Source organism: Vespula pensylvanica, chromosome 8 (genome assembly GCF_014466175.1).
Source record: "Vespula pensylvanica isolate Volc-1 chromosome 8, ASM1446617v1, whole genome shotgun sequence".
Classification (NCBI taxonomy): domain Eukaryota; kingdom Metazoa; phylum Arthropoda; class Insecta; order Hymenoptera; family Vespidae; genus Vespula; species Vespula pensylvanica.
The window spans coordinates 4,205,712-4,217,377 of NC_057692.1; positions in this window are offsets into that span (position 1 = coordinate 4,205,712).

Here is an 11,666-nt window from a genome sequence, read left to right on the forward strand (position 1 = left end):
GAAACGATGATGTAAATATAAATGTCAAAGAGATAATAAATATAATACGTTTAAGATTAATTTTATGAATGAATGAATATATATATAGATAGATAGTAGATAAGTAAATACATATATATGCGATAGTATATACCAAGAAAGCACTTACATAAACGTACACACGTAGGTACGTACACATACAAAAAATGGCACTCGTGTTACATCTGCATATATATGTTCAAAATAAGATATGACACATTTATATATATATATATATATATATACATATATATATATATAAATGTATCTCGGGATAAAAATACTTGGATTTCCTCTTCGGTAATTGACTATACCTATATCCTGCGTGCGTAAGTCTCTCTCGTGCGCGTAACGAGTATCTTCTTTTATATAGAGATGGATAAATGTAGGACAGATAAAAGAGGCAAAAGAGAGATATATCTATGTATACAAAGTGTGACCCACACAGATAAATACATTCGGGAGTGCCGCTTCTGACGATCGATAACTAGAACTTAGAAATGCTTTTAGGAAGTAACGTGCACGCGATATTCTCTTTCCATTGCTAAAGTAATATTGTCTTTTCTAGTTTGTCCTAAGGCAATAATCGAATACGTGTACTTATGTCGTTTTAAGAAATGATAATTAAAAAATAATTTATGAATTTACGAAGAGTTTTACGTGTGCGTGCATACGTGTGTATGTAAAGGAACGATTTAACGATATGATTTGAGAACTATTATTGCTTCATTCTACGACTAATTATATCCTAATAATTTCAATGAATCTCGTTCCATGACATTGATATATGTCAATAGTCTGATATCAAAAGTACCAACTTTTGTTCTTTATGAATCATTCCGATTGTAACTACGATTGTTAAAGTTATATCGAATCACATTAATTATTTCAGCGATAAATTAGTCGTTCTCATTCTTATCTCCGATTACATATAAACGTCTATATATTTATCAATGATTGATACTACGATCGTCAATGGTAGAAAATAATAGTTATGACATTGTCGATGTTCCTATATACAATCATACATACATACATATGTGTGTGTGTATATATATATATATATATAGACACACATCGCACATACGCACACAGATCATAGCGATATCTTGTATTTCTGATTAATTACCAATTAATTTATAATTTTACACATTTTATATTTTATAAATTAACAACAAATGATCGAGGAAAAGCGAAACGATCATATTTTAGAAAAGCGATCTTATGATGATATAATAAATTTGTAATCGAATCTATATATAAAGAATTGTGTATTACTACTATTCGAATGAAACTCGTGCAAGGCCATAGAAATCTCTACGAACTTAACGCCTACGGATATGGATTCAACTATGATTGACTACGATCAATTTAAAAGTATTCATCGAAGCCTATAACTCGTTTCCTACGCTTATAATACTGAAAATCTCTTCTTCCGTCGTTTTTACGATTGAAAATTCTCAATCTTATAAAATTGTTCGATCGGATCGATTTTATATATATTATCGAATTAATTTATAATTATTAAATAATAGCAAATAACTATATATATATATATATATATATATATATTGCATCAGTTGGCACGTAAGAAATAATCAATTTGATATTCCCTTATATTTCATCTGACTTATTTCCCTCTTTCACAATAAATACATACCTACATCTTACGTTGTTACGAAAAATTTTTTATACCGAGTAATAACTATAAAATGTGCACGTAGAAATATATCGTAGCTTAAGGGTAGAGAAAAATAAAGAAGAAATTGCGGTAGTCTTTCGTAGTTCTGTAGTTCGGTGCTTGACATTAAGCACTATGCTTTCTGTATGTGGTGTTACACAGTAGCCCGACTAACAATGAGTTCATCAGGAACTAGAAACAATAGCCGTATTCTTCTCATAAAGTGAGGTGAATTCGTCTTGAATATTTTTAGACCAACGTATGCTGACCCTGGCATATACATCGTGTGACTGTTATTCACCGAATACCGACGATTCAACATCCCTTTTAATAACTTTTATATATTTATTTTTACCTAGAAATTTTTTATTTTACGTTGGGAATCAATGCGATCGAATTGATATTAATTTTAATTTGGATTTTTAAAGAAATTCAATTAATTCAAAGTTCTCGTATTTCAATAATGAGATATCTTTAAATCGTTGGCTTTGGATAAAGTAGAATAATGTCCGGAAATATCCACTCTGCATTTTCGAGGGATACACCGATTCAATCTTCGCCACTTAACGCGATAAATATATGAATAAACTCTATAGAACAGGGGTCCCCAGTCCTATGTTTGTAAGCACCATGAAGCTAATCGATACGTTTGCTTCTAAACACCATCTTATTTTTTTTTTCTATCACGATTAATATGTTTGTTACATTAACATTTTTTTAAATAAGATTTTTCTAAGTTCGCTCTTACAGATTCAAACTTAAAATATTGTTTTATGTCAACGATTTGGAAACTTTGGAATTTATTTCATTTTCTTTCATTCAGTTTCATCCGATGAAAAATATTCTCACGTAAAACTTCTTCACGTGAAACTTCTCAAGTAAAACTTCGTTAGTATGAATATTTTATGGAATTTGTTAACTTCATCTCTTTTTTTTTTATAATAAGACAAATAATAAATTAGATTGATTGTTAATTATAAGAAAATATATGTACTTTTTTTTTTTTTTTTTCTTTTTAATAAGTGACAATAATTTCCATTATTCTACTAAGGTTGGGGACCTCTGCTTTATAGGCTGACCTGTTAGAATTATCGCGATTACCACGATCACTTGTTTCGTAAGAACAATTTGGGCCTACGTTTCAGATGACGACACCAAGTACAAAGTAATAAAAAGCTATGTCTATGTCTTTTTCACGGGACAAGTGCAATCATTACTATTACCTACAATCTACATACATTTAAATCTACTACTACATGCGCAATGTCATTGAATGATCTCTGGTCATGTTATTTCTCGTGGATTTAAAGTAATTCTCGTTGATATATATTATAGCTATTATTAAGAATGTTCAATTGAATAAACTATTGAACAAACAACATAATTTTTATATGACGAATAATATATATATATGTATATACATAAATAAATAAATCACCGAACATTTCAGTATATTTGATTTAATAACAATTATAAGTCTCTATTCATCATTAATTCCTAATAATTTACATCGTTACATTTTCATAATACATGTATATATATATATATATTTCTTTTCTAATCAATATAATCTTTTTGCAATTCGATAAGCGATTGTTGCTTCGAATGTTATAATTAAAATCATTAGACCAAATAAAGACCCAATAAAATTTCTTAATAAAATCTACGAAATACCTTTGAATAAATTCGTGACCAATATATATCTTACGTAAGAGAGACTCGTACGCCATCACGTTTCATGAAGAACTGAGAATGTCCTGGTGACTTATAGACCGTAATATATGTATGTACATACATTAGAGATATATACGTCTGACGACACAAGGACAACTAGAAGTCACGTATCCTGTCCTTATTCCCATTCGGTATATGTACGTCCCGATAAAGTTTCCGTTGAATGTACAAGTAAATAAATAGAGGAGAACGCTCTAAGAAGAAAGAACGATAAATGTTACGCGAGGTCGGTGAATCGTTCGTCAGAAGTTCCCCTATTACTACCCTTCCCCTTATCAGCTGTTTGTTCGAAGAAGAACCAAACTTGATTCGATAACCTCTTCTTGTTTAAACGTATATGAGTCAAGCTTTGAACGACCAATTAAGGACGCCGCCTGTCCATAGGCAGGTCGTTTTTAAACAATTGCTCGCACGCGCAAGTAGATACATAACGATGTAATACGCACAACAGTTTCGTTTAACAAGACTCAACGAGAGAGAAAGAGAAAGAAAGAAAGAAAGAAAGAGAGAGAGAGAGAGAGAGAGAGAGAGAGAGAGAGAGAGAGAGACGACGGTGACCTTCGTTGAGATACCATTTTAGATGGGATCATTGTGGTTGAGCAGCAAATATTATTATTACATTGTACACTATTGATCACAGATCGTACAATTACACGCGTATGGCTGAACCTAATCCAAATACGAGAGTTTTAAAAAAATGTTAAAAGCAAAATATTATTGTGTTGTATAGTATTAATCACAGATCGTACAATCACATGTACGTACGTGCGTATATATGTATGTATGTAATGTACCTAACTCAATACGTGCGTGCTTTTTGAAAACGTTAAATACCGAAAATATTATTGCGTCGTACACCACTATAATCACAGATCGTATAATCACACGTGTGTACTTATGACCGAACGTAATCCAAATACAAACTTTCGAAGGTACGTTCTTACTTATTATACGATTCGCATGATTTCTTTTTCTTTCGTTTTCTTTCTGTTATTGATCTTTCATATAATGTCTACGCGAACGAAAAGAATAAACGGGAGATATATTTGTGAAATCTTTTAGAAGAAAATTTTAAGAGAAAAAGATTTATTTCCTAAGAGCAAATTTCTTGATAAAAGAAAAACTGTATAGAGAGAATAATAGGTTTCAGAGTTTTATTGAAAGTTTCGTGAAAAGCCAGTGAAAGAGAGAACGAGAAAGAAAAAGAGAGAGGGGGGGTGGAGGAGGGAAAGAAAGAGAGAGAATTTTTAAACGAGTCTTGAAAGTAGAGAAGTAGCAACGGGATTATTAAAAACTATGAGAAACATAGTCGTCCGTATAAAGAAGTGAATTTTTTTTTTTTTTTTTTTTTTATATATAAACAAAGAAGACATCCTGTTCTTGGTAACTCATTAACTGTAACTTGAATAATTAAGTGCGCTACGCTAGGTAGAAATACGACACTAAATGGTTTATGTTTTACCTTAACCTTTGGACTTATATACTTTAATCGAAACGTCAATAAGGCTTTACGACAAATTTTTTTGCATGATAGGTGATGTCTAAGGATGAAGGTCACGTGTCATGCTTCTTCGCGAACAAAGAAGCGTAACGCTAACGTAAAAGTGCATAAGACAATATATTATAAGATAAATGCGCAAATAAACCTTTTAAGGTTCGATTAAATCGATTGAACAAAGATGGTTCTTAGGATTCGTCGAGTATGAAGAGCAAAGAGGTGCGATCGGCATATTAAGTAAATAAACGATAGACAACGATGTATTAATCATTATTATTCAACACTCTATAGATTTATTCAGAGATGGCGAATGATTTTTCCATGAATTTTATTTTACACGATGGATTCATGAGGTAAATATATACAAAACATACGTTAGAGGTCATATCATTGCTCTTAACGTTCTCACTTCCATTGTTCTCAAGAGTATACGAATATTGGCGTACGGAATCGATGTAAATTTGTAAAAATGAATGCAATCGTGAAATTATATAGAATTTATATAGAACTCTATATCACATATGTGTATATGTGTATGTGTGCATGTGTGTATATAAATAGCTACACTTGTTCGTGACTTCGAAGACGTTCCATTCGATTTAAATTTACTGTTTTTTTTTTTATTAATACTGTAATTACTCAAAAGCGATGGTACCGAGAGTCACAAACTCTGTAATAATTAGTGATAGCAAATGTGAATAAGAATGTACAAGAAATGGTTGATAAATTTTCGAGGATTGACGTATTAAAGAGAAAGTAGGTATAATTTCGAAGCTACGGTTGAGAATTACGAAGTAAACGATGCATCGAATCGGTATATTAATTAACAAAAAAAAAAAAAAGAAAGAAAGAAAGAAAGAAAAAATGTAAGACTCTTTGAACTACTTTCAACCGGAAGACTAATTAAAGAAAATAAGAGAATCCGATAAAAAAAAAATTTCTCTTAAGGGGAAACAAAATAGTTTCTATTGAAGGATACTCGTTAATTACCAAGTGCGAATTTAAATATAATATGATAGCGTGAAAAATACATTTAATTTTACACGATGCATTTGGCCATTATGGAACGTAATCGAAGGATCCTTTTTTTACGAGTATTTTTAAATTTATCGCGAGTCGGTGTATTTTTTAGCTTCTTTTTTTTTCGTTTCTTTTCTTTTTCTTTATTTATAAACAACGATGCAAGTGTTTAAAAATGCGCTTGTCATCGATATAAATAAAATAGTAGATGCATTCGGCCAAAGAAGTTAGAGAACAGTGAAACCCCGACTATCTGTATGAACTTCAACTAATCGATCGTGTGGACAGTGTCAGCCGGCAGTGGAAAAAATTCTTTTGCGAAAGAGATTTATATGTCTTTATGCTTTATTTTTTTTCTCTCATCTTTCTTTCTTTCTTTCTCTTTGCTCGCCTTTCAAAAATTTTTTCTCGTATGCACGTATATGTGCATTTATAACGCACGTTAGAAAACAAAAGGAAAACATAACGTAAGGTTTATAAAAATAACATAAAATAATTAAAATTGTACGGTTTGTATGACCGTAAAATAACAATAGTTCGTAAATGCATGATTCTCACAGTACATGACATCGCAAGAAAATAATTACAACGATTCTTACTTTTCTTTGTATTTGTATTCGTTCATCCGTTTGTTGTTGTTTATTATTTTTTTCATTTTTTTTCGATGAAGTATTTTTTTACACAAAAAAGAAAAGAAATAGAAAACACAAAAGTGTTCGTTAAACGAATGCAAAAATTAAAAATTCAATGATTCTGCGTATTCTTTGCTCGTATCGAGTTAAAAGTCAGTTCGAATGCGAGAAAGTAGAGTGCAATATTACCCAATTAGTTCGCATAATCGAGGCTTCACCATATAGCGTTTGCTTAGTCACAGATTGCTTAGGCACGTTCCTTTTCAACGAACGAATCCAAAAGCGACAGTCACAGCAAAACGTATAAATTGGCGTTAAATATATGTATTTACAAAGAGGTCGTGGCAAGAGAGAGAAAAAGAAAAAAAAATTTATAATAATAATGATAAAAAAAGACAAGAAAAATCACTATCCTTTTGTCTTCGCTCTACTTTCGCATAATTAATTAATTAATTGATTAATTGATTAACTAATTAATTTGTCCTAGATATGTAATGTAAGATCGATCGTAAACGCGGCACGATGTTTACTGCATTTTAACATCATAAGCACGTCGACTGTGTGTATGTGTGTGCGCGCGCGCGTGTGTATAATCTATGAACTAATTCGCATTAGAACTAATTACACTGTATTCCCTTGCGGATTTAGGGAACCAGTGTTTAAGAAGAACCGTTGTCTATCTAATCTGTCTATCTATCTATCTATCTATCTACGTATCTATCCATCCATCTATTTATGGATTAAAAAACAACCATGATGTTCGAGAAATAACGTTTCGAACCATTTGATTCTTCATGATTAGAATCGAGTTTCGATTTCGTCGTTCAGTACATAAGAGATCAGCTGATCTTGAATATCTTTAACACACATTGCAGTTCGACTTTCTTATATCATACTTAGATCTTTCGAAATCCTCTTCGCACGATCATATCGCAAAGATTCATTATTAATTTCTATTCTTCTTTTCTATACTATTACAAATTTTGATTAATTTTTCTTTCTCTCATCGAAATCGCATCGATCTGTATGAAAACACAATAGAATGTCTCATTTTTAAATGGAACCAGATAACAAATGAAATTTTGTCTACGCAGGGCTATAGGGAAGGAGGAAGGAAAGTTGTAATGACATTTTAAGTTAGGTAATGTCGGATCGATAATAACGAAGCATATCTCAAACAAGAAAGCCTTTTATCGTTTAAAATTATCGTGATAACGTGAAATTCGATTGAAATATTTAACGAGACGATAACGTGAATAACTTTTTTTAATGTCTTTTCTCTTTCTTTGTTTTTTTCTACTTTTTTTTTTTATATATATATATAGGGGAGCAAAAAATAACGCGAAATTCGAAATGAATTCTTTAGTATTCTTGGTAGGCAACGCGGTTCCATATTAAGACGAGGCAGTCTGTTTTAGTAGGGAAAGAAAAAAAGGAAAAAAGATGAAAAAAAGATTTTGGAGTCTTGCTCTCAATTCGTCGAAACGACGCATTCGTCGACGAATGGATTCGAAAGCACGACGAAACCTTTCTCTCTTCGTAAGAACGCAAGCACAAGACGGAAGCCCATAAGCGTAAGTCTGAACGTATATATATATATATTGTATGTCTCCGTATTAGGTGTGTATATATATATATATTTATTTATATATATTTATATACGAGGAAGCGCGCGCAAGCAAATTCATCTTTGCACATACGCGTGCTTTGAATAAATCTTTTATAAATAGAGTTAAAACGGGAGTAGCGTTCAGAAATGGATATTTTTACGATCCTTCGTAACAATGAATATTCAATTAGAATCGAAATCATGGCACCTTTATTGCAATCGAAAATTTGTCTACTTAACAATATCCGAGGTGGGTGCATGTGTGTGTGTGTGTGTAATATATACACATATACACACACACATACATACCATATATATACAGTAGAATCTTATTATTATTCCGACATATAATAGAAAAAAACTTTTTTTTACCTCGAAATAAAGAAAATTTGTAATACATTATTCTCATTGATATCTTCTTTTTCTTTCTCTCTCTCCCTCTCTCTCTCTCTCTCTTTCTCTCTCTCTCAAGATTGATTTCGCTTGTCGAATCTCGAATAAATATATATACTAATATCGATTTATCGATCCAACTCATTTCTCTCGATTCATCCTAATAATCGAGATTCTACCGTATTGAAAGCGAACCGTATAACGCTTGACCGCTTTTATAATACATGTGTATATTTTTCTTTTCTTTTTACAATTTTAACAATTTACAAAGAAAAAATATCATATTTATAAGGAAAATTTTTCCGAATTTATCAACAACTAAAGTTTACAATAAATTACGTTAAACGATTCGCTCCTGTACATATACATACATATATGTATGTATCTTTGAATTTACACTAGAAACGTATATACTATTATCCAATGTACAAATCGGAGATATTTTATTATTTTTTAAAATACTATTCGATATATTACTTTCAACGTTGCAACTTGCCGCATGGATCGGTCGATCCACTTGTTTTACGCTTGCGTTCTCACTGTTGAAATGTTACGTCAAACTCTCTTCTCTCTCTCTCTCTCTCTCTCTTTCTAAGTGCGCTCGAGGTTCTCGAAAAACGAACGTATCGTCGATTCGTTCATGCAATAAAAAACGTTCGATATTCATGATTCTTTCTCTCTTTTTCTCTAGTAATATTTGTCTTATCTAAAATGGTCCTTGTTAATCATCGCGTTTCAAGGAGCACGATACAAAATGCACTGCTCGTTGTTTTCTACTTGCCGACTACATGTATTTCCTATTCTCATTGTACCCTCTCTTTTCTCAAAAACGCGCAAGTCGTTATGCGCACGCGTAAAAGCACGTGCACATATGTAAATATGTATAATATGTATGTATGTATGTACGTATGTATGTATGTATGTACTATACTACATTTCAGTCACACCTTCGCTCGACTCTGTATGTGTTAAGAGTTGTACGATACACTTTGTAGCTCACGACAAAAAAGTGATATATGTATGTATATATTTTTTTTCTTTCTTTTTGTTCTGTTTTCTTTCCCTTATCGACGAAATGAAATATATTATGTAATTCATACTCCTATTTGAAAAATCTTCTTGACGTTCAAATGGTATGATACATTCGAGAATTATCTCGATGTATTGCTTTTCTATATTTTTCTAAAATTATTAATTTATATCATGCTTCTCTCTCTCCCTGTGTGTGTGTGTGTGTGTGTGTGTGTGTGTGTGTGTGTGTGTGTGTGTGTGTGTGCGTGCGCATACGTACGTATATCGATAAGCAAGAATAGCACGCGTGGGATATTCTTTGCATTTTATTATCATTTACTTTTCGTATATTTTACGTATCGATTTTCCTTCGTTATTTACGTATGTATATACGTATTTAGATATTTGCAGCAAATGATATGTATGTTATAATCTGTGAATGTCGATCTATATTAATATTTTTAATATTGACCAACGAATATTCTATTATATCGCTAACTTAAATATAATATTATGTCATCGATTCAAAATATGCGATCAAAGAAATTGAAGAAAACAAAAAAAGAGAAAGAAGAAAACAAAATCTATGTCATACGTTTTTTCATTTCTTACATAGGAGAATAGCATTTAAGCGAGAATTTTTAATTTACGAGCTAAGACGTGTATCGCACGACACTTGACTCATTACGCATGCTTTTCTTCCTTCTTAATAATTTATTTTGCTTATTATTAAAATTTTTTCTCATCCGGGAAGTCAACACTGAATATGAGCACATTTCAGTTGATAAGTCTTATCAAAGTTATCTATGAATTGTGTTATCGGATTATTTAAAAAAATAAAGAAATCTTTTAATCTTTTTTTATAAATAAATTTGTCCTTTCAAGAATAACGAACGTAATCAATTTTTTAAATCACCATAATCTATTTCGAATTTTTATTTGTAAAACTATCCAATTAATATTCTTTCTCAACATTATTCCTTTATATATTTGTTTTATTTTAACATTTTAACAGGTTCCCACTGTAACGTGAGATATACCCGATACAATTGGATTTAAACGTTTTTTCGAGTGAAACGCTTTTTCTTTTATTCTTTTTATTATCATTATTATTATTTCTTTTTTTTTATAAAATTGTACAAAACTACTTTTTGAGATCACTTCGTTCAGATAACACTAAAGAAGGAGCTTATGCATATGAAAAATAAAGAGTCGAATTTACAAAGTCTCTCAGCCTAATAAATACATAATTTATGTATCTGTGAAATATATTTCCTCATTACTAAGCATATATATTTAAATGAAATTATGACGATCGTGAACTTATGTTCTTGTACAATATCGATACGATAAAAAAAAGCCGAACAATAATATCATGATCGAACTTAAAAACATTCTAACAATAATATTGAAAGAATTGATCATTAAAGTATATAAAGTCGGACTTCATAATCAGTTAATGACTAACGGCCCAGACGGTAATTGATTAAATAGCGATAAAAGTGACGATGAAGTCTCAGCCTCGATAAATTTATAATGAAACAAAATATTTACAATATTGCTGAATGTCAAAAACGTGAACATATGATTCTAAAACATCGGGTTTGTGTGTATGGTGAATAATAGAATTTCATTCTTTACACTGCTGGTAATATGATACGTGAATCGTGCTAACTTTTAAGCAAGACTTTGCCCCAGGGACCCAGTTATATTAGAGTCGTCGATGCGATCAGAGTCGTCAGTGTCGTTGGAATCGTAAATTGTTAAACAGAGTCGCGAGAAGGACAGTGCGTTTTATTGTGCCTCGAATTAAATTAAATATACAATTATTATTATTATTATTATTATTATTATTAATATCACGATATCGCTTCGCGATCAATAACTTATCACCCAGCTCTCTCTCCTTTCCTATAATATGTACGCTGACGAACGAGTTCTCCACAGATTTTACTCCGTTCGATTATCGATCAAACGTTTTCAGTCGGCAGTAAAACTTCTTATTGATCGTATTCAGAAGGAAATTCGCGTAATCTCGCGGCGACCCGATTCGTGCCATTTTGCGAGCAA